The following is a 19147-nucleotide window of genomic DNA, read 5'->3' on the forward strand; positions in this document are numbered from 1 at the left end:
ATAGTCTTAATTAAGATGCTAGGGGTCAGGAATGTCCAGATGTAGGCACCAGTAGCCAACAATGATCAGGATATTGCTTAGTTTAGAATATGGAAATGATAAGAAAAAGAAGGACAAAGACAGTATTAGTCTGATTTTAAGGAAGTGGATTATGATGAGGCAGAACAGAGTATCAAAAATGAGTATGAAGACTGGGAACAAATGAAGGGAATTGAGAAGCTATGACGATGCTCAGGGATGCAGTATTCATGGCAATGATCAAGGGGTTGAAAAAAGGCAACAAAAAACAGGCAAATAAAAAAGTACAATGTGATCAAATAGGAAAGTGTGGCTTATGAGTAGGCCAAAATATTGGCCATGCAGATGGTAGAAGGGATGGGGTGGAAGGTGTAGCAATCATAGTTTAAAGAGGAAAGGAGAAATGCAGCAAAGAAGGTGAGGACAACAAAGAAACAAAGTGAAAAGGAGATAGCAGAAATTATCAAGAAGAGACCAGAAGCTTTTGTAGGTATATAACAGAAAGAAAAGAGGCAGATGCCTAGCCACACTGAGAAAAATATTGATATAAATTATGGAACACTGAAAAAAGGCATTTATTGAAAACTTTGCTTTCTTCTTTATGAAAAAAGCATGGGAAGGATGCCATATTTAAAAGGAAGTAGGCAAAGTGACAAAGCAGTGAACAGATACCATGATACCCAGGGAAGACACTGACAGTAAACTGGCTCCCATAAGGGAGGAAAAAGCACAGAGGTCAGATGTGCTTAATCATTGGTCACTCAGGAATTGGGTAGTATCTAGCAGATTCCCTGACAGAGGTTTTGAATAGATCATCAGTCACTGCTGAAGTGTCTGAGCAATGGAAGACAAATGCAGTGGCCTGTATATTGTTGTGGGAGATCAGAAAATGTCCAAGGAACTGCATGCCTGTTAGCCTAACTGCCATGGCAGAAAAACTGATGCTGAAAATCCAGAGGGAAAGGCTTGTTGCATTCCAGAAAGGACATCAATCCCTAGTACAACAATCTGCCAATTGAATCTGATCCAGTATTATGAACAGGTTAATGGAAGACTTGAATCTTGATGGTGGAGCAGGATAGACATGGTCTATCTGGACTTCAGCAAAATGTTTGACTAAGTTCTTCATAGGTGGTAAATAGAAAAATTGGACCAGCTGGCAAAGGGTCAGAGTAAGGAACTGGTCTGCTATATGGTTGAATAGTAGGCTGAAGGGGATTGTAGTGAGATGAACATTTCAGGAATAGGGAAAGTGGCTTCTGGAGTATTTGTCCTCTGCTTGGTACTCTGCAGTGTTTTTGTGTCAGACATATTTGAGGGAACAGAAAACAGTATCAGTATCAGTAGTTCACTGATAACACAGTGATGTTTATAACTGTGTAGGACAAAGCGAAACAGGATTTGGAAAGTTGGGCCAAGTGCGATGAAAGGTGATGATGAAGGTGATGGTGTGGCCATTTGGGACTGCAAATAGCAGCGGTTGTAAGGTCTGTGGTGTCAGAAGGATTGTATGATTTTGGCAATGGAGTGGAAGATGGCAGCAGGGTGAAACAGTGATTTCTGTAGTCCTTGGAATCGTGTTTGGTTTCAAAGCTTCTGTGCCTTTGGTTGGCTCATTCACTGCTGCTGTGATATCTGTTTTTGTGTTGTTCTTGTTTCTGCATTGCTGTATTATATTTTTTTGTGTATTTGCTTTGGAGAAATGAAAATTTGTACAGCTGTATGCTCATGTATGGTTGAATGACAGTAAAGTTACTTTTGAACTTTTTGATCTTGATCAGTTGAGGTTCTTTGCTGACAAAATACTGCAGCTGAGTCACAACAAGTCTGGAGTGAAGTATCAGGTAGGGTAAAAGAAAGATGGCAACAGAACAAGAGAAGGTTCTGGAAGTGATGACTCTTCTGAACTGGAACATCAACAACTGACTGAAAGAGCAATAGCAACATCCAAAAATGATGGGGTCTATCTTCAAAAGGATACTCTTCAGAAGCAGATAGGCAGTTCTTCAGTTCTGCCAATGTGTGGCCAGGTCAAACCCTTAGTACTGTGTATAGTTCTGGAAGCCATAAAAGGGGGCAGCATCAGTCTGCAGGAAACATTCCAGAGAAAACTCCTTAAAAAGTTGTATGAAATGAAGGGCAAGAATATAAGGAGAAACTAGAAGAGCCATAACTTTTCTCACTAGATGCATAAATATCATGATATGGATGCACACATTCATGCTAGGGAGCCAAGATGTGATCTAAAAGAGGAAGAACTGAGGTGGTTCCTAAGACACAGGAAGCAGATTGTAGGAACCAATTACTTCCTGAATCTGTGTAATTTTTCCCATAGTAAATTATGAATAAGTGAAATGGGTGTTAGGTAGAGAAGAGGAGAAAAAAGATAGGGATGGAGGGAAATATAATTTTCTTAAAAAGGCAGACTAACGCTCCTTCTGTCACCAAGGAAATGTAATGTAATGTAAAGTGATGAAGGTGCTGAACACATTTGGAACATTATGGTTAATTCACCTTACTGGTGCTGGACAGCATTAGTGTAGCTAGGTGGGGTGAAGGGGCAGCTGCTCTGGGCATAAAGTGTTGGGGGTGTAATTGACTGAACCTGATTGTTTTTAAAAGCTGGTATTGCATTTGCAGTCAAACCTGAGTGCTTTAGTGCTATGTATGGGGTTTAAACTGTAGTAACTACTTGCTACAACAAAGGTAACAAAATATTTTTTTTTCAATTGAAACCTGAGTGCTAAAGCACTCTGTGTAGGGTATAAACTGTAGCAACAGTTTAAAAGAGAATAGATTTATTTCATTTTCTTTAATTCTTTAACTAAAAAAAAAAAAAAAAAAAATCTTGCTACAGTTTAAAAGAATTAACATTTTTTTTTTACTAAAATGAGGGGAAGGATGATTGGGGGCAGGGCATAGAAATGATGACAGGGTGCAGGGCACAGAAATGGGACTTGATTGCCTTGGACAGGAGGGAGGAAAAGCATGTTGTATATCTGGCCACCTGGTTTTGTGTGCCAGTCTAAAGACCTTTTTTTGCTCTTCACTTGAAGAGCTGAGAAGGTAGGGCGATACTTTGTGGTACTGAAACAGGATGCTAGCTGAACCAGTTATGATTCTCCTGAACTGAAGACTGGGATATCATATCTGGATTGGAAAACTGGGGTAGTGGGTTCCATTTTCAAACTGAGGGAAAGAAGGCCATTTTCCATTTTTGTGAAAGTGCGTTTCAGGATGTTGGAACGTAGAACTAATCTAATAGTTGAGCCTGTTATTAAGGAGATAAAATGTAGACTTCATTCTAGTGACCAAACAGGTGTTTGCCTTGACATGGATATTGGGGTGGGGGATGTGGAAGTTTTCCAGACCCATCTACATATGTTTTGTGGATTTTGTGAAGGTATAGGAGAGTGTACCCTAAAATGTTTTGTGAGAGGCTCTCCAACAGTATGGAACTCTATGGCCAGTGAGCATTTCTTTTGGTCTGTGTATTTTAGGAATGAGAAAAGTGTCTATATTCTGGAAATGAAGTAATAGATGTTGAAGTGCTTATTTTTTCCTTCTAGCTATAAATGCTAATTTCTCCACATGAATCACTACAAAAGATATTTCTGCTTGCCCCCCAATTTGCAGTGACTTCAGAACTGATTATAAAAGTGCAGATTTTCAGAGGCTGTAACCTCCACATGGCGGATATAGGTGAGTATGCTATTTCTCATAAAAATGAATTCATTCATAGAATCAGTTTTCATAAATTAGGTTTTGACTATTGGATTTATTTTCATGTAGTCAGTACTGGTCACCTGTAAATATATCACTTCAATATTTCATGGCTCACACTTTGCAAATTACCATTTGTCTGAACTTTTACTCTTCCATAGGACGTAAATAAAATGGATCCTTAGGGATCAGTTCACAATACCAGTAAACAAATGAATTTATAAGTTTATCTTAGTTTGGAAAACACTGGCTGGGCCTCATAGACAGCACATAACACTGTACAAAATAGCATGGATGACAGACACGCAGGCAAGAAACAATCCAAATGCTCCTGTCCTTATTACTATGCTAGGATAAAACTGGAGCAGTATGCAATGTGTAGAAATGAGGTTCTTTTAAAAAAAAAAACTCACCGCAATTAGGCAGAAAAATGAGAACAGACATGGCAGTGTGTTTTCCAGGCATATAAAACATGCACACTGTGCTGTAGTATAGACCTGTTCTGCACACAAAGTGTTGCTGGCATGCAGACAAGTGGCAATGTTTTATTTAGCAGAAGCCAGCTATAGCTGATCAGTACATGTAAGTGGCTGCTCTCAGGCCAATACATACAACAAGGTGTTGCATTGTCCTCCATACCATTGCAGAAGGGACTATCAGCACTTTACCAACCAGCACCTAAATGACCAGCAGATAGTGTGCTGCTTCCTTGTCTATAGGGAGAGGTAAAGACAGCTTGTTGAAATGTGGTACTTACAAGCAGAATCAAGGAGGACACATGGTTTAACATACTAATGGAAACAAAGGCATCCTAGTTACAGTAACATTCCATCATACTATGGGGATATACAAGGAATATCACAGGCCTCAGCCTCCTGTATTGCACAACTGTTCCTAGATATTATGCTCAAGCATGTGGAGGACATTATATGGTTCCCAGGGTCCGCAGAGGGAAGAACCTCTACTGTGCAGGTGTTTTACAGTATAGCTTGAACCTTTGAGTCACTTCTTTGTAACTACATATAATATTATTACAGAGAATATGGTCAAGAGTCACTAATGAAGGTCAAACCTATCAGTGGTATGAGTCCTGATGGTATCCTTGGCTAGCTCCTTTTCCATCTGCATGACAATCTTATTGGGGCCTTAGACCAGCATAGTGTCCCACCACCTTGGAAATTAGTAGATATTACTCCACTTCATGAAGCAAGGGTGTTATCAGAAAATGCAGATCTATTGCCTGATAAGCTTGAAGTCAAGTTTGGTAATTGTTTTAGGAGGAGCATACTTGGTATCCTTGGAAAAAGAAAACGTATTGTGTAATTATTAATATGAAATAACATGGCTTCTTGAGATGGTGCTCTACCTTTTTCTGTTTATCAGGCTTCTATGACCATGTAGGTACAACCATCAATAAGGACATTTTGTCTGCATGGATCTGACCAAAATGTTTGATGGTATCCCACATGTTTTCATTATCTACAGACATAGTACATTTGATGTCAATGCATGCTTGCTGTGCTAGAGTACAACTTTGGGATGCAGTTAGGGAACATAGGAGGAGAAGGGAAGTATCTGACTGGCCTTTATCATCTGGAGTCAGGTTTCAGCTTTGGAACCAATACTGTTTGCCATAGTGTTCTCCTTCTTTATCTTAATCTTATACTCACCGGATTCCCTCAATAACTATTTAACTCAATTGTCTGACTGGTCAAGTAATCATGGACTGAAGGTTAACTCAAAGAAATGTAAAGTGATGCTCATTGGGCTTTTAAGGACTACCATACCTGCTGTGCTGAGCACTTCTGCTGTCTCTATTGTCGACAAATTTAAGGATCTGGATACAGTAATTAATAACAACTTAGACTTCTGATACAATGCAGACACGGTTAAAGTCAGGTGCTGTACATTATTAGTATAACCTATAGGACTTCATCACTCAGGACATTCCTAGCACAGATGTATGTTGTGCATGTCCAACTTACCTATTGTAACTCTTTATTTTGTGTGTATATATATATATATATATATATCTAAAAATGTACAGAGGAGGTATATCAAGGGGAATACTATCTTGTAAAGATTTGCCAATTTGCCTTCTATCACCTGCCAATACTTACTTGGTTATTTGTGCCAGGCTATTAAAGAACTACATGAGAAACTAAAAATGCTGTTAAACTTAATATTTTACTTATGCCATTATATCTTTGTGCAATAACAACCTTTTATTTAAGCTTGACAGTTTCAGACATACACAGAAGAGTAGGTATATTTCAATATTACTTGCAAAACTTTGGGCAAATTACTGGCATTATGTGTTCTGATGCCAATTCACTTTATAAGTGCACTAGCTATATAGTGGGAGAGTCTGTCTTTTCGCCATATAACTCAGAGACTGTCTTTCAATGGTCCACAAACCTAGACAGAGCAGTACAAATTATGAAACCATAGACAATTTCCCTGGTATCCTGGGAGCCATTGATTGCACATTCACTGTGTCAATCCCTATCTGATCCACAAGATGTGAGATACAGCAACAGGAAGGGCTTCTGCTGTCATTCATCTTTCAGGTCATTTATAATGTGCAAGGTATCATTTATAATATTTTTGTTTACTACCAAGACAGTTTCCATGAGTCACACTTATGGCACATCTGATCTGTATCAATCTCTTAAGCTGGAGGGACTTTTCTGTATGATAATCAAGCTGGTAACTGCATATCAAGATGGGTAAAGAGGGTAGTATAAAGATTCCATGCAAACACATGTCAGGCCACATATAGTCATGTCACTGTTGTAAAAAACATAGTAGGTCACACAAACTCCAAATGACAAAAGCAGCAGCAGCAGTGGGTTCAGGTACAAAAGCCGACTCACAATTTATCCAGGAATTTATTCAATAAAACACATGAAAGGTGTAGTCACATAAAAATCCAAAAGGTATAAACAGTATTCCAAGCGCTTTTGCCTCTGGTGAATCAGAGACTTTTTCAAGGAAATTAGAAAACTGTTACTGAGCTCAATTTAAGCAAACAGATCCACCCCCAATTAACATTGAACCAATAGAATAAAACCATATAATGAATATTCATAAAGTTCATAAATATTCAACAGTCACAGTACAATTCAACCACAGAACCCATGTCATGATAAAAAACACACTAAAATGTACAGCAAATAACACACCAATCCCAAACCCTGTTTCTTGAAGTTAAAAGCATTAAATAGATAAATTAGTTGATATACATTTTTTACATGTATTTATATAACTTTACATTTTATATGTATATATGTATATGTTTATTAATAGCATTTTTACCTATACTATTTTGAAAAGGGCATGATTTTTGGGGGTTATTTGTCATGACCAACATTACAGCCACAGATAGACATGGTATTCTGTCTTCCCAGACATAATACTGAAAGTGTAAAGCTATGGTAATGACTTAATGCAGCCTAATGAGGTGCCCCAGGTGTGCAGCCTGAGGTGTGCAGCCATGAATATGGCTTAATTAATATGTGATGCCCCTGCATTGGCCCAGTAATCAAGGAACCTCAATCTTCACCACTAGCACCAGTGAGGGACATGCACATTGGGAGGATGACAAGTACACACACAGTAAAGTACAATTTCCCTTAAAAGCACACAGAGATCACAGTCAGTCTGGAGCTGGTTTCTCCCTCTTTCTCCACATCCCCAACAAGACCCCCCACTGGCACAGCTATAGAGTTGAGTCCTTAGCCAGGGCTCCAAGCCAAGTCCTTGCAGCACTCTCTCTGTCCAACCAGTGCTTCATGTCCTTGCCCAAGTAGCTGACACACACACATTTTGAGATTTGATTTATACACAAGCACACACCTGAAAAAGGCTGGCATAGGTTTGCTAGCTATGTCCCATTCTGCCCACACCATAAGGTAGTTAGTACTGCCAGCAGAACCCCTTATCAGCTACTTTAAGGCCCTTACCAAAGAGTTACCAATCCTACTGTGTGACATTACTATTATTATTATTACTATTATTATTATTATTATTATTGATAGGCGGCACAGTGGGGCACCGGTTAACATTGTCGCTTTACAGCAAGAGGTCCTCCAGTTCGATTCTTGGCTGGGGTGCCTTCTGTGCATTGTTTGCATGTTCTCCCTGCATTTGCGTGGGTTTCCTCCAGATAGCCCGGTTTCCTCCCACAGTCTAAAGACATATGTCTGGAGCATTTCTCCCTGGGTGTCCACTGAAAATAGACTCTGTCCTAGTTGGACCTTCTCGGTCAACTAATGTTAAATAAATAAATAAATGAATGTGAGACCAGCCATGTCCAGGAGTGCTGTGCTGTGTGGTCAGAGCCAGTGGTTATGTTGCCTTAGGAATGCTCAGCCTGTGACCATCCAGACCCTACCATGATCACAAACTGCATGGCCTGCAGAGTCAGACCAGAGGGGTGGTTAATGTGCATATCCTGGAAGTAGAAGTGGAGGCAACTTTATCCAGCTGCAACCTGAGCAGCACCATCTTTTCCCTGCCCCTATATGCCATATCACTGTACAGGTTCTGCACAGTCATGCAGGCAATGCAGAATATAATTATACAGAGTACACAATGGACTCCTCATCTCCACAGTGCTGTGGGTAACAGCTGCCTGTGCCTGGATCACTGACCTGCACATCCAATGAATTATGCCCACTGTTGCAGACAGATCAGGAACAGACAAGGAGTCAAGGCAGCACAGCAGACCATTGCATTTCTCCACTATGGAGTGTAAGTGCATTTCAGAAGCAGTGCAGTTGATGAATACCATGTGGATTGGAAACTCTTGTGTAGCTTGGGTGGGGTTCACAGTTGCAATATCTGTGCCAAACACAACTAAAGTTGTGGGTTTGACTTGTCCCGCCACATGAGCCTTGGATATGGGAAGTTGTATGTGACTTCCTGTGGTAGTGTTGCTGACAGTGTGCCACATCATCAGACTATGCCATGTGTGTGTTGCCATTCTTAGCAGCTACATATGATCTGTTGACATCAGGCATGAGTTGTCACATCATGCTTGACCCTCCACCAGTAGAACCTTTGAAAGAGAGACACAAGGTACATGTTATAGCACTCAAACATGATCCTACCTCTTGCATGAGAGGCCAACTGATTGGTGACAAAATATATGAATAGGATACTGCACATATGCACCATATAGCAGGGTGTTGCATTTGCATACTAGATATACTTGGGAACAGATATGCCTAAGACTCATAGTGATACAATCTAGATATGTAATAGCTATTACTCACCTGTTGCAGCCCATAGAGACACTTGTGAAGTCATCATCAGCCCAACTCTCACATCCAAGCCTGCAAAAGATTTGAGGGTTCATTCCCTCTCCACAGCAATGAATATCAGGAACTTCTCCATCTCTTTGAGCAACTTCTGTATTGGCCAGCCGTTTCCTGTGAGGAACATATCCTTGATAATATCCTGTACTTTGTTCTTGGCATGCAATAGCATACTGCTTGCCCTTCGCCCCATTTCTTGAATTATTGATGCACTATGACCTTCCATGACATTGTGTCCTGCACCACTACCTGCCACACCTGGTCTTGATAGACCTTATGTATGTTACCTTTGTCCAGGGCATACATGCCATATGTGCTGAGGGCCTGCAGTAACACCTCATTTTCCTGGATAGTGTTACCTCTTTGCTAGGCCCATGGGCAAGTCCTGTACAGCTGTGTGCATACATGAACTTTTGTGTGTGTTCTCTACACACACACACACACACACACACACACACACACACATATATATATATATATATATATATATATATATGGGATCCGGACACATGCTCGACTAGCATATGTCCGAATCACAAAACATTGAACACACATACACAAAAGAGCTTAACATCGGCAAGTGCTTCCATATATGTGTGCCTGTTTCGTAGATTGGACTACAGTGTGGGTAAGGGAAAATTTCCTTTTCCCCACTGTAGTGCGATCTCAGAGTGAGAATAATAAAGTAGGGAGGTGTGGGGGGTGCAGGGGGGGGGCGTAGATTGTTTTTTTTTTTTAACTAAACATACATGGAAGCGCTTTTTGATGTTAAGCACTTTCGTGTATGTGTGCTTGATGTTTTGTGATTCGGACATATGCTAGTCGAGCATGTGTCCTAGACCCATATATATATATATATATATATATATATAGATATAGATATAGATATATATATATATATATATATATACACACACACACACACACACACACACACACACACACACACACACACACACACACACTGCCCCTTTCTCCATTTAATGACCAGTTAGCTGTCCCATGTAGTGTAGTGACCATCCCCCCTTTCCTATAGATACCATAACAGAGGGCATGTTATTATGACACCCCTTTTGCATCAGCATATAATGATCCCCTGTACTGCTCTGTACACCCTGTTCCCCCAAAGGTGCATTGCCATGCCTCATTATATCTACAGGTCTTATTGTGCCTGGTGTCTTATGTAATTCCCTAGGTGTATATCTTTTGATATTCCTACACCCAACTGGCAATGACAGTCATATACCATGGTTAGTATTGCTGTTGCTGCTAACTACCATGGGTGCTTTGTACATTTTAGGGATACATTGTGAAGAATCTCATCTTCCTTCAGTGTGTCTCTCTCAGTGTCCAGAGTTACATTCAGTAAAATCCTGATTCCACAGTTACTTATCTTAAACTTTTCCATGCAAAATGGTGCTAACAGTTTATTTCACAGATTTGTAGTTTAATACTAGGCTATCAGTCTGCAGACTGTTACAAGCCTAGCCAATAACCAGAAGACAGAATCAAATCCTATCCTTTGTATCTGTGAGGTAAAGACCTTAACCATTATGCCAATCCCTCCCCCCATATTCATGCTACTAAGGTTGCCATATCGAGGAGGTTATGCTAGGGAGAAGTTTCTGTGCACTTGTTTCCTATCACTGCTGTAATACAGCATATTAGACTGGTGCTACATTGCTTGCCCAGGCTTATGGCTACATGGGCACAGCATGCATGTACATGTACCCTATGTTGCTTCTAAGCCCTGGTTTTGTATAGCATATATTATGTAGCTTCTCATTGTACTGATATGATTTATATCATGTGACATGTTAACATGAAACCCTGCACATAGTGCTATCATTTTGCTCTTAATGTGAGCCTGTGTAAATGGATATGGTTTCCTCTGGTGTTGTGAGCAGTGGGGCTCTTGCCTGGTGTCTGAGGGACAGCAAGGCTGTCTTGCTCTTGTTCCATATGGAATCTGAGTGGTACCTGCTGTATAATTATGATGCCAGACAGTAAGAGATGGCACTGGCATCATCCATTTTGGTAAGCAGTGATGGCATTGATACAGTGACCTGTGGTAGCACTCCCTTACTTCCTTTGAGATTTGGAGGCACATTAAGTATATATATATATATATATATATATATATATATACATATACAGAGAGAGAGAGACAGTTTTACTGCAAGCCTTACTTTTTTTCATCTTCTGTTAACAAGATCATGTGGTTTTCCTTTCCTACATTTTTTACAGCAACCAAGGAGCATCATAACAACTTGGAGTGATGCAGCAGGAGGCAAGAATGCCTCTCTCAGTAATGGGGTGTATATGATATTTTCTGCATAATAATGTCTCATTTTTTCTGCAGGTATAGTTGTGGTTGAGCGAAAGAAGTAGACATGTTCACCTCAGCCTGAGCTAGCCATTGTCAGAGTACCAGAGGTCACCAGGTATGCCTTTCAGCATCAGAAAGGATGTCCTACTGAAGATGACCTAGAGGGTTCAATGGTGGCCTTTTTGTCCAATTTTCAGTAGGAGGGCAGGAGACATTCTGATAGTGGCCTGCTGGTGTCTCTCTATGGCAGTTGCAGAGATAGTGTCATCTGAGGGGCACTGACAGCCAGATACCTGCCTCAAACTGTGAAGTGATTCTTGGTATAGCTGAATGAATCATACAACCAACAGGCCCCAACCACTGGGTCACCAAAGACAAAGCCTACACATAACACCAGCCACATAACAGACTGACTGTCTGGATAGGCAGGCCTTCTGGATGGCTTCACATTACCTTGTGCCCTGCCATCTTTTCTTATTCAAGTGCTCCACTGCCTTATATGTTATTCTTTATACTTTTTATGCTGTCCAACTTCACAATCACCAGGTATCTTCCCTCTATCTGTGTCCATCCACTATTGCCCTCACACTTATGAGTACACCTGCCTGGCTGTGTCTGCATTTTATCTTTGCTTATCTGACTCAGCTGCCTTCTATTCTGCCTCTATGCCTCTCCCATCACCATTCTTCATTAACTTCCCCATATATACTTCATCATCATATATTTCAAATGGCAGATTTTCTCACAAAAATGCCTAACCCCCAGCGGTCATTGATTATGGTCACCATTATGTGTTCTCCTCTGTTTGCTATTCCCTCTGTTCTAACTTTTGTATTCTACCCTCTCCTCCTCATTTGCATTAACTGGCTTGGCACTTTGCTGCCTGAGTCTTCCTTGGGCTGTCTACTACTTTGCTTGTGGCAGTGATGTGCTACTTTATTGTATGCATGGACATGCATAGTTTTAAACAAATGTACCTACCTTTACTGTGATGTCTGATATTCCATTCATGTGCCCATTTTTAGCACAACTCCTCTACTATCTTCTTAGTGCTACTTTTCCCTGTAAGGCCTTTTTTAAACTTCACCCATTTTCTTGGACTATTGGCTCTATGTGAGCTTTCCTTCATATCTAAGCAGCTATGGCTCACAGTGGGTTTCCTGCTACTCCTTACTGTAGAGGTACTCAGAGCTTGTCAGTGAATCCCAGCCATTGTTTTATGCGTGTTTGTTTCAGTGCATAAAAAAACTGCAGGTTGCACTTTCCTAGAATTACAGCACAGTAAATAGATTCAAAATCATGAATAAGTGGATTTTCTGCTGAACTAGAACAATACTGAAATTACTTCTCTCTGAACCAGTTTATACATTCAGTAAGCATTTGAAGATAGAGTTTAAATAAATTTAGGAAGTGATAGGTGTCAGGGATGATGTATCTGTTTAGGAATGATATGTTATTTTATACATCATAACTGACATGTCTCTCTTTCTCTTTCTCAGTCTCTCTCTCTCTCTTTTTCAAATCTCTTTTTCAAACCTGAGCTAATCTTTTACAGTGACAACCTCATGAGCAAATCCAAATTAAAATAATTCATAGAATTAATTTATTGCTAGTCTAATATGCAAATAATTACATATTATTGTATGGCTGTATTCAAGCTTCAAAAAATGAATTGTACATCTCAGTGGCATTCAGTAGCAGAACATATTTTATTATTCTGGCAAATATTTACCATCTATTTTTTAAATCCCTGTGGTCTACTGCCATGTTTCCACGCTGGGTATCAGAATTGCTATAATTTGTTTTGTGTTCATGCAAATAATGTATCATTCTACTTAAAACTTTGCAATGAAATTAAACATGTTATGTTGCCATCTATAATAAGAAAAAATAAGGAAAATTCAAAAGTTTGCCTATTAAAATGAATCGGGAACTGTAACATGGAATGGGGTTATTCTTGTGTTTATTCTTGTTTAAGATTTACTGAGGAGTGGTAAAGCACATTTACATGTTTAATTATGCAGTTCTAAAGCTGCTTTTTACAAATGACATCCTTATTTCCTTTATGCCTTCAGTGATGGATCTCAGGAGTTTTCCTACAGAATCCCTTTATAAAGTTGTACTTTCAAAAACATGTTCTTGTTCATGACAGTCTGCATCTTAAAATGAGTTTTATAATTCATTGTATCTACAGTCAAGGTTATGTTCTTATCTAACATTCTACAAATATCTTGCATTTTTTTCCATAACCATACAATCTACCTCTAGCTGATTAGTAGCATTTCATATGTTTCTGATCTTTAATACGATGAAATAGTAACAAAAAGATGGAATTTGTTATGTTGTACATGCTGCTACTTACGATTAACTTGTAACACATCCATAGCCATAGATCAGAGAGCACCGAGTTATACTTTTCTCTGCTATTATAGAAAGCTTCTGGTTATATATTTCAATCTTTTCTAAGTCTTTTTTTTTTTAATTCTAGCTAAACTATTCTTTACTGTCACAAGTAAAAGCAACAGCTAACATCTCCATAAGCATGTGTCTTACTTTTGGTGTATTTCTGAAATATGCAGGCTGATGTTTGCTAAGCTGAATATTTGGAACACTTTATCTCTCACATCAATCTGTAAATATTAAAGTCTATATGAACATATCTGATAGTTGAGAAGTAATAATTAACAGTATGTAATATCTGTACTGATTTGCATCCCCTATATGTACCTTTAGTGTATTTGATTTTACCGGCCAGTATGCTCCTCTTCAATTATTTTTGACTTTCTGTGCTATTCTAATATAATTCAAATTATAAAATATTGTCATTAGACAGCCTGGTAGCATACAGGAATAAAGCCCTGACTGTGGACCAGGCAATCCAAGTTGCTCAAGCACTTATCAGAGCTGGCAGAGACAATGTGCATGCCTATTGTAAACAAGGGGGTGGAACCAGCCATAGGCTGCAGCAGTCCTTTAGAGGAAAGGGGTGGGGCCTGACTGAGGGCATATGTGTGTGTCACACCAAAACACTGACTGACAGTGGCCTTCATCAAGCAGTTGCAGGGGTGTAATGCGCTTGCACAAGAGAAGATGCGGGGGCTCCTATAGTGATGTGAGTCACATGCTCCCCCTGTCTGGGGGAAGAGCTAAGCCGTAATACAAATGCTTTGATTGCCAATATACTATTAAGGATACAAACAGCCCTCATGGCTGCCTGAGTGATGCCCCCCCCCCCACCCCACCCTGCACACAGCACTGAAAAATGACTTTGAGTCCAACTGGGGAGTTGTAATGCCCATCAGACTTGGCAACAAAAAGTATAAAGAAAAAAATGAAATATGATGCAGCTCCAAAAGCTATACAAAAATGTTAATAACTGCTGTGTTCTATATCTGCAATATATGTAAAGGATGTGGTTGTGATCCTACCTCCATTATCTTTCTCACGCTCCTCTCAGTAATAATAAACCAGAAAAACAGGTGGTATTTTAGTGCTCAAATCAACGTAGAAACAACAAAATCAGCACTAAAAGTTGTGAGTCCGAAATGCTCTTTAATTGACATAAAATAACATAAAAATTAAGCGCTTTCGTCAGTAATGCCTTGACTTCATCAGAATCAAACAGAATGCCACAAAACACCTTCTTAAATACTATGAAGTAACCAATAAATTTCATACTTGTCTATCATGGGGCTGTTGAGTCAATTAAACAATAAACCTTTAAAGAAAAAACTTTTCTAAAATGTAACAACAACATTTAGAAGTGTAAAGACAAATTGTTAAAAAGTTCCACAAACCAATACAAAATGTACTAATATTTAAAAATACTTTTTCATGTATTCACACATCTTAGTAAATAAGAACAATATCAACAAAAACTGTGGTTTTGAAAAATATAAATAGTGATGCCTATAAAATTACTAAATAGTGTCTGCTTTTTCCTTTAAAACAGGGTATATGCTCAAATAGCCATTTAAACCAGCTGGCAGGTTTGCAGCCAGTCTAAGCTGCCACATAAGTTCTATTTTACATAATAAATTCTGCCAATCCCCACCTCTAATATCTTGCTTTACCTGGTCAAGTATTGCAAATTTATAACCTGTATGATTCTCACAAATAATACTGTGTTTATACAGTGCATTGGTTCCTCTTTTGTTTTTAATATCATACAGGTGTTCATACATTCTAGTTTTTAAAGTTCTTTCAGTTTTCCCAACATAATATGAAGTACAGGTGTTGCACCTAGCTATATAAACTAGCCCACTGGTGCAACAATTTCCTCCCCTAGAATGTACAGTACTTTTCATTAAATTGTCCAAATACATTACTGGTTCTTGTAAAATGTAACTACAGTATTTACATCTACCACAAGGTCTAGTACCCATTCCATCTTTGTATTTATTGTTGTTTAAGGGGAAATCCTGTCCCTTCTCTAGAATTTTCTTAATATTTAATCCTATTTTAGTAGTAAAAAAAGGTTCGTCACCCACAGCTTTAAATATCTCATTATCAACTTTAAAAATGCTCCAGTTTTTTTGCATTACTTTTTTTATTTGTTGACATAGGGGGCTATACTGTACAATACAGGTTTGTTCATAATTAATACTTTTCACCTTCTCAATTTCCCCCTCATGTCTTGGAACGTTTTTCTTATTTTTGTCCAAACCTTTTCCAAGAAGGGGTGTATATTTTTTCCCCCACTCATCCAGAACTTCAGTTAAAATATTTTCTACCAAACTTGTAGGGTAGCCTCTTTCCACAAACATGTTCTTAAGAAATACAAATTCCTTTGTAACATCTTCATACAAAGAGGTCATCCTGGCTACCCTCACAGCTTGTCCCTTTATTATACTTTTCTTTTGCGATAAGGGGTGGTGACTGTTGTAATGCAAATAATTGTTACAAAAGGTTTTCTTTTTATAAATTCTAGATATAACGTTCTCTTGACCTTTGATAATTTTAATATCCAAGTAACTAATTTCATAAAAGTCGTGATGAAATGTAAACTTAAAAAATTCAGTTGTTTGGTTCAAATACTGTATAAATAATGGAATATCAGTAATATTTCCTTTCCACAAAACAAATATGTCGTCCAAAAAACGACAGTAAAAGGATATGTTCTTATAGAATTCACTTGTAAATAAATGCTGCCTTTCCCATCCTAGTAGGACTAAGTTTGAATAGGTAGGGGCACAAGCCGCTCCCATTGCTACACCTCTGACCTGTTGGTAAAATTCACCCTCAAAAAAGATGTAGTTATGATCTAAAATAATTTCCATGATCTCACTGAGCAATTTAACCTCATCGTTGTCTAAATTAGACAAACTGTACAAGGTTTCCTCAAAAAAGGACAAACCTTCCTGCTTTGGAATACAGGTGAAAAGATCAACTACATCTATAGTCAAGAGGTGTAAGTCAGCATGCCACAAATGATCTTTAAGTTGCCCAAGAAAATCCCATGAGTCTTTCACCAGGTGGGGACATAGTTCAACAACATGTTTTATCCTCCTGTCCACGTACACAGATAAATTGTGAGTCTTAGATCCAGCCACGGCCACAACTCAACAGCCCCATGATAGACAAGTATGAAATTTATTGGTTACTTCATAGTATTTAAGAAGGTGTTTTGTGGCATTCTGTTTGATTCTGATGAAGTCAAGGCATTACTGACAAAAGCGCTTAATTTTTATGTTATTTTATGTCAATTAAAGAGCATTTCGGACTTGCAACTTTTAGTGCTGATTTTGTTGTTTCTCCTCTCAGTAATGTTTAACCCACTTTTGGCTGCTAAAATGCTACTTGGCATATTGGCATATTAAATATTTCATACAGTATTGCCATTGCTGTTTCCTTTACTTTCACTTACGTGAGATGTGATTCCTTCCACCACCACTTATGAGGATCTACAATGTCACCTCAGTTCTTCACAGTTAAATCACATTAACATATATATATATAAAGCCACAGAAAACTGCTTATTCATATTCAGAAAATAATGTTCAATAAGTTGCTCAAAGGAATACTTCTCTTGTACAAACATATATCAACAAAAAGTCAAAATAAAGCCTCACTGCTCTCTCAGTGCTGGAGGGTTTTCCTTCAAACCCCTTTAGGTTATTGCTCTCATTCTGAGGTTATTGCAGCTCAGTGAAAGAGCAATCATTAAAAATAAACCTCATGATAACAGTACAATTGAGCTAACAACATTTTTACACTATGCAGCAAGTAACCAAACATGCAAAACAGCTCAGCTTGAGATCATGGGAAATGAGCAATCCACATTCATCTGCATGCAGGTAAACCACACTTATCATGATGCTTTATGCATTCTGCTCCAGTCTCCAGTGCAGTATAGACTGAAGAAAGAATAGTGAGTAGATAAGAAAGGATGCTGTTGTAAGGAGGAAAACACTAAAGAATGGTAATGACCTTTGCTGCATTTTTATAAGGCAAGCAAATTGTTTCAACTTTAGATATGCATTTATTTGGGTAATGTGATTTAGCAGCTTTGTTACCATGGATAGCCTTAAAGATGCACTTTAAATAGATAGGACTCCAAAAGGAGTTCTCAAATGCCACAGCACTCAGCATGAAGTGCTAAAGAGCATACTATGATATTGGATATGTTAATTACTTGACTCCATATGGAATCATTGGAGCTAAGGAGGCAAAGCCAATGTGTGGAAAATAAAATGTTATAATACAGCTAGAATAAATCATGTGTTATTAATACAGTTAGGTAGGTAAAATCAAGCATGTTATTAATTTAGCTAGGGGACATCACATGCGCAATTTTAACTCCCCATCTAATTAAAGGAAGATGAAACCCGATAGTAACTCTTCATTTATTATAAATAAGTCTCAGTAAAATGTTTTATTGACAGATTTCTTTCTTTGAACAAGATAGAGAAGCACACACACGCACGCACACACGTACACACACACGCACACGCACACACACGCACACGTACGCACACACACACACACACACACACACACACACACACACACACACACACACACACACACCACACTGGCATCATATATTTTTTTAACTTACTGCTCCTCAAAAAGCTAGCTGTGGATTGTAAATGTGGTAAAAGAAGGTGGAGTTTCAGTTTTTTGAAAGAAGGAATTGAACTATAGCAATCTAGATAAGTAGGAAAGAAGTTATTTGTATCTTATTTCTGTACATGTGCTATTCAGATCTGGAAACATAAATGTTTATTGGTTGTTTTAAATTCAGTACAAAATAGAAACTCTATCAAGCCCATGGTTCATCAAGTGTTAAAAGTCCAGCACTAAACCAGACAAGGAAACAGTAGTTTCAGCCGTTGAACAAAATAATCCCACATTTATATCTAGGAAACTGATTGATTAATTGTGAAATTATTTTTTAAGGTAGTAGCTCTGACTATTTATTTATTAGAAAAATACATCAAATAGAATAACAAAAACAAACAAAACTACTTTGTGAATTTCCAAATAACTCCCTTAAAATATTATTTCTGAGGCTGGTATTAGCTTGCTATAAATTAGTAAACAATGCACAGCCATGCACTTTTATTCGGGAATCGATTAATAATAAGAGGGAAAAGAGGAAACACGAGGGCTCATCAAGGAAATTATGATGATAAGACTAAACAGTCATGCATGAAAATCTCTTACGACTATGATTAGCATTTTTACAATCAGTCATTGTCTGCATATTGTAACTACATACATTTTCCACAGAATGGATTTCTGATTCGTGCTA

The sequence above is a fragment of the Protopterus annectens genome, chromosome 6.part1 (genome assembly GCF_019279795.1).
Source record: "Protopterus annectens isolate FY-2018-M chromosome 6.part1, PAN1.0, whole genome shotgun sequence".
Taxonomy (NCBI): Eukaryota; Metazoa; Chordata; order Ceratodontiformes; family Protopteridae; genus Protopterus; species Protopterus annectens.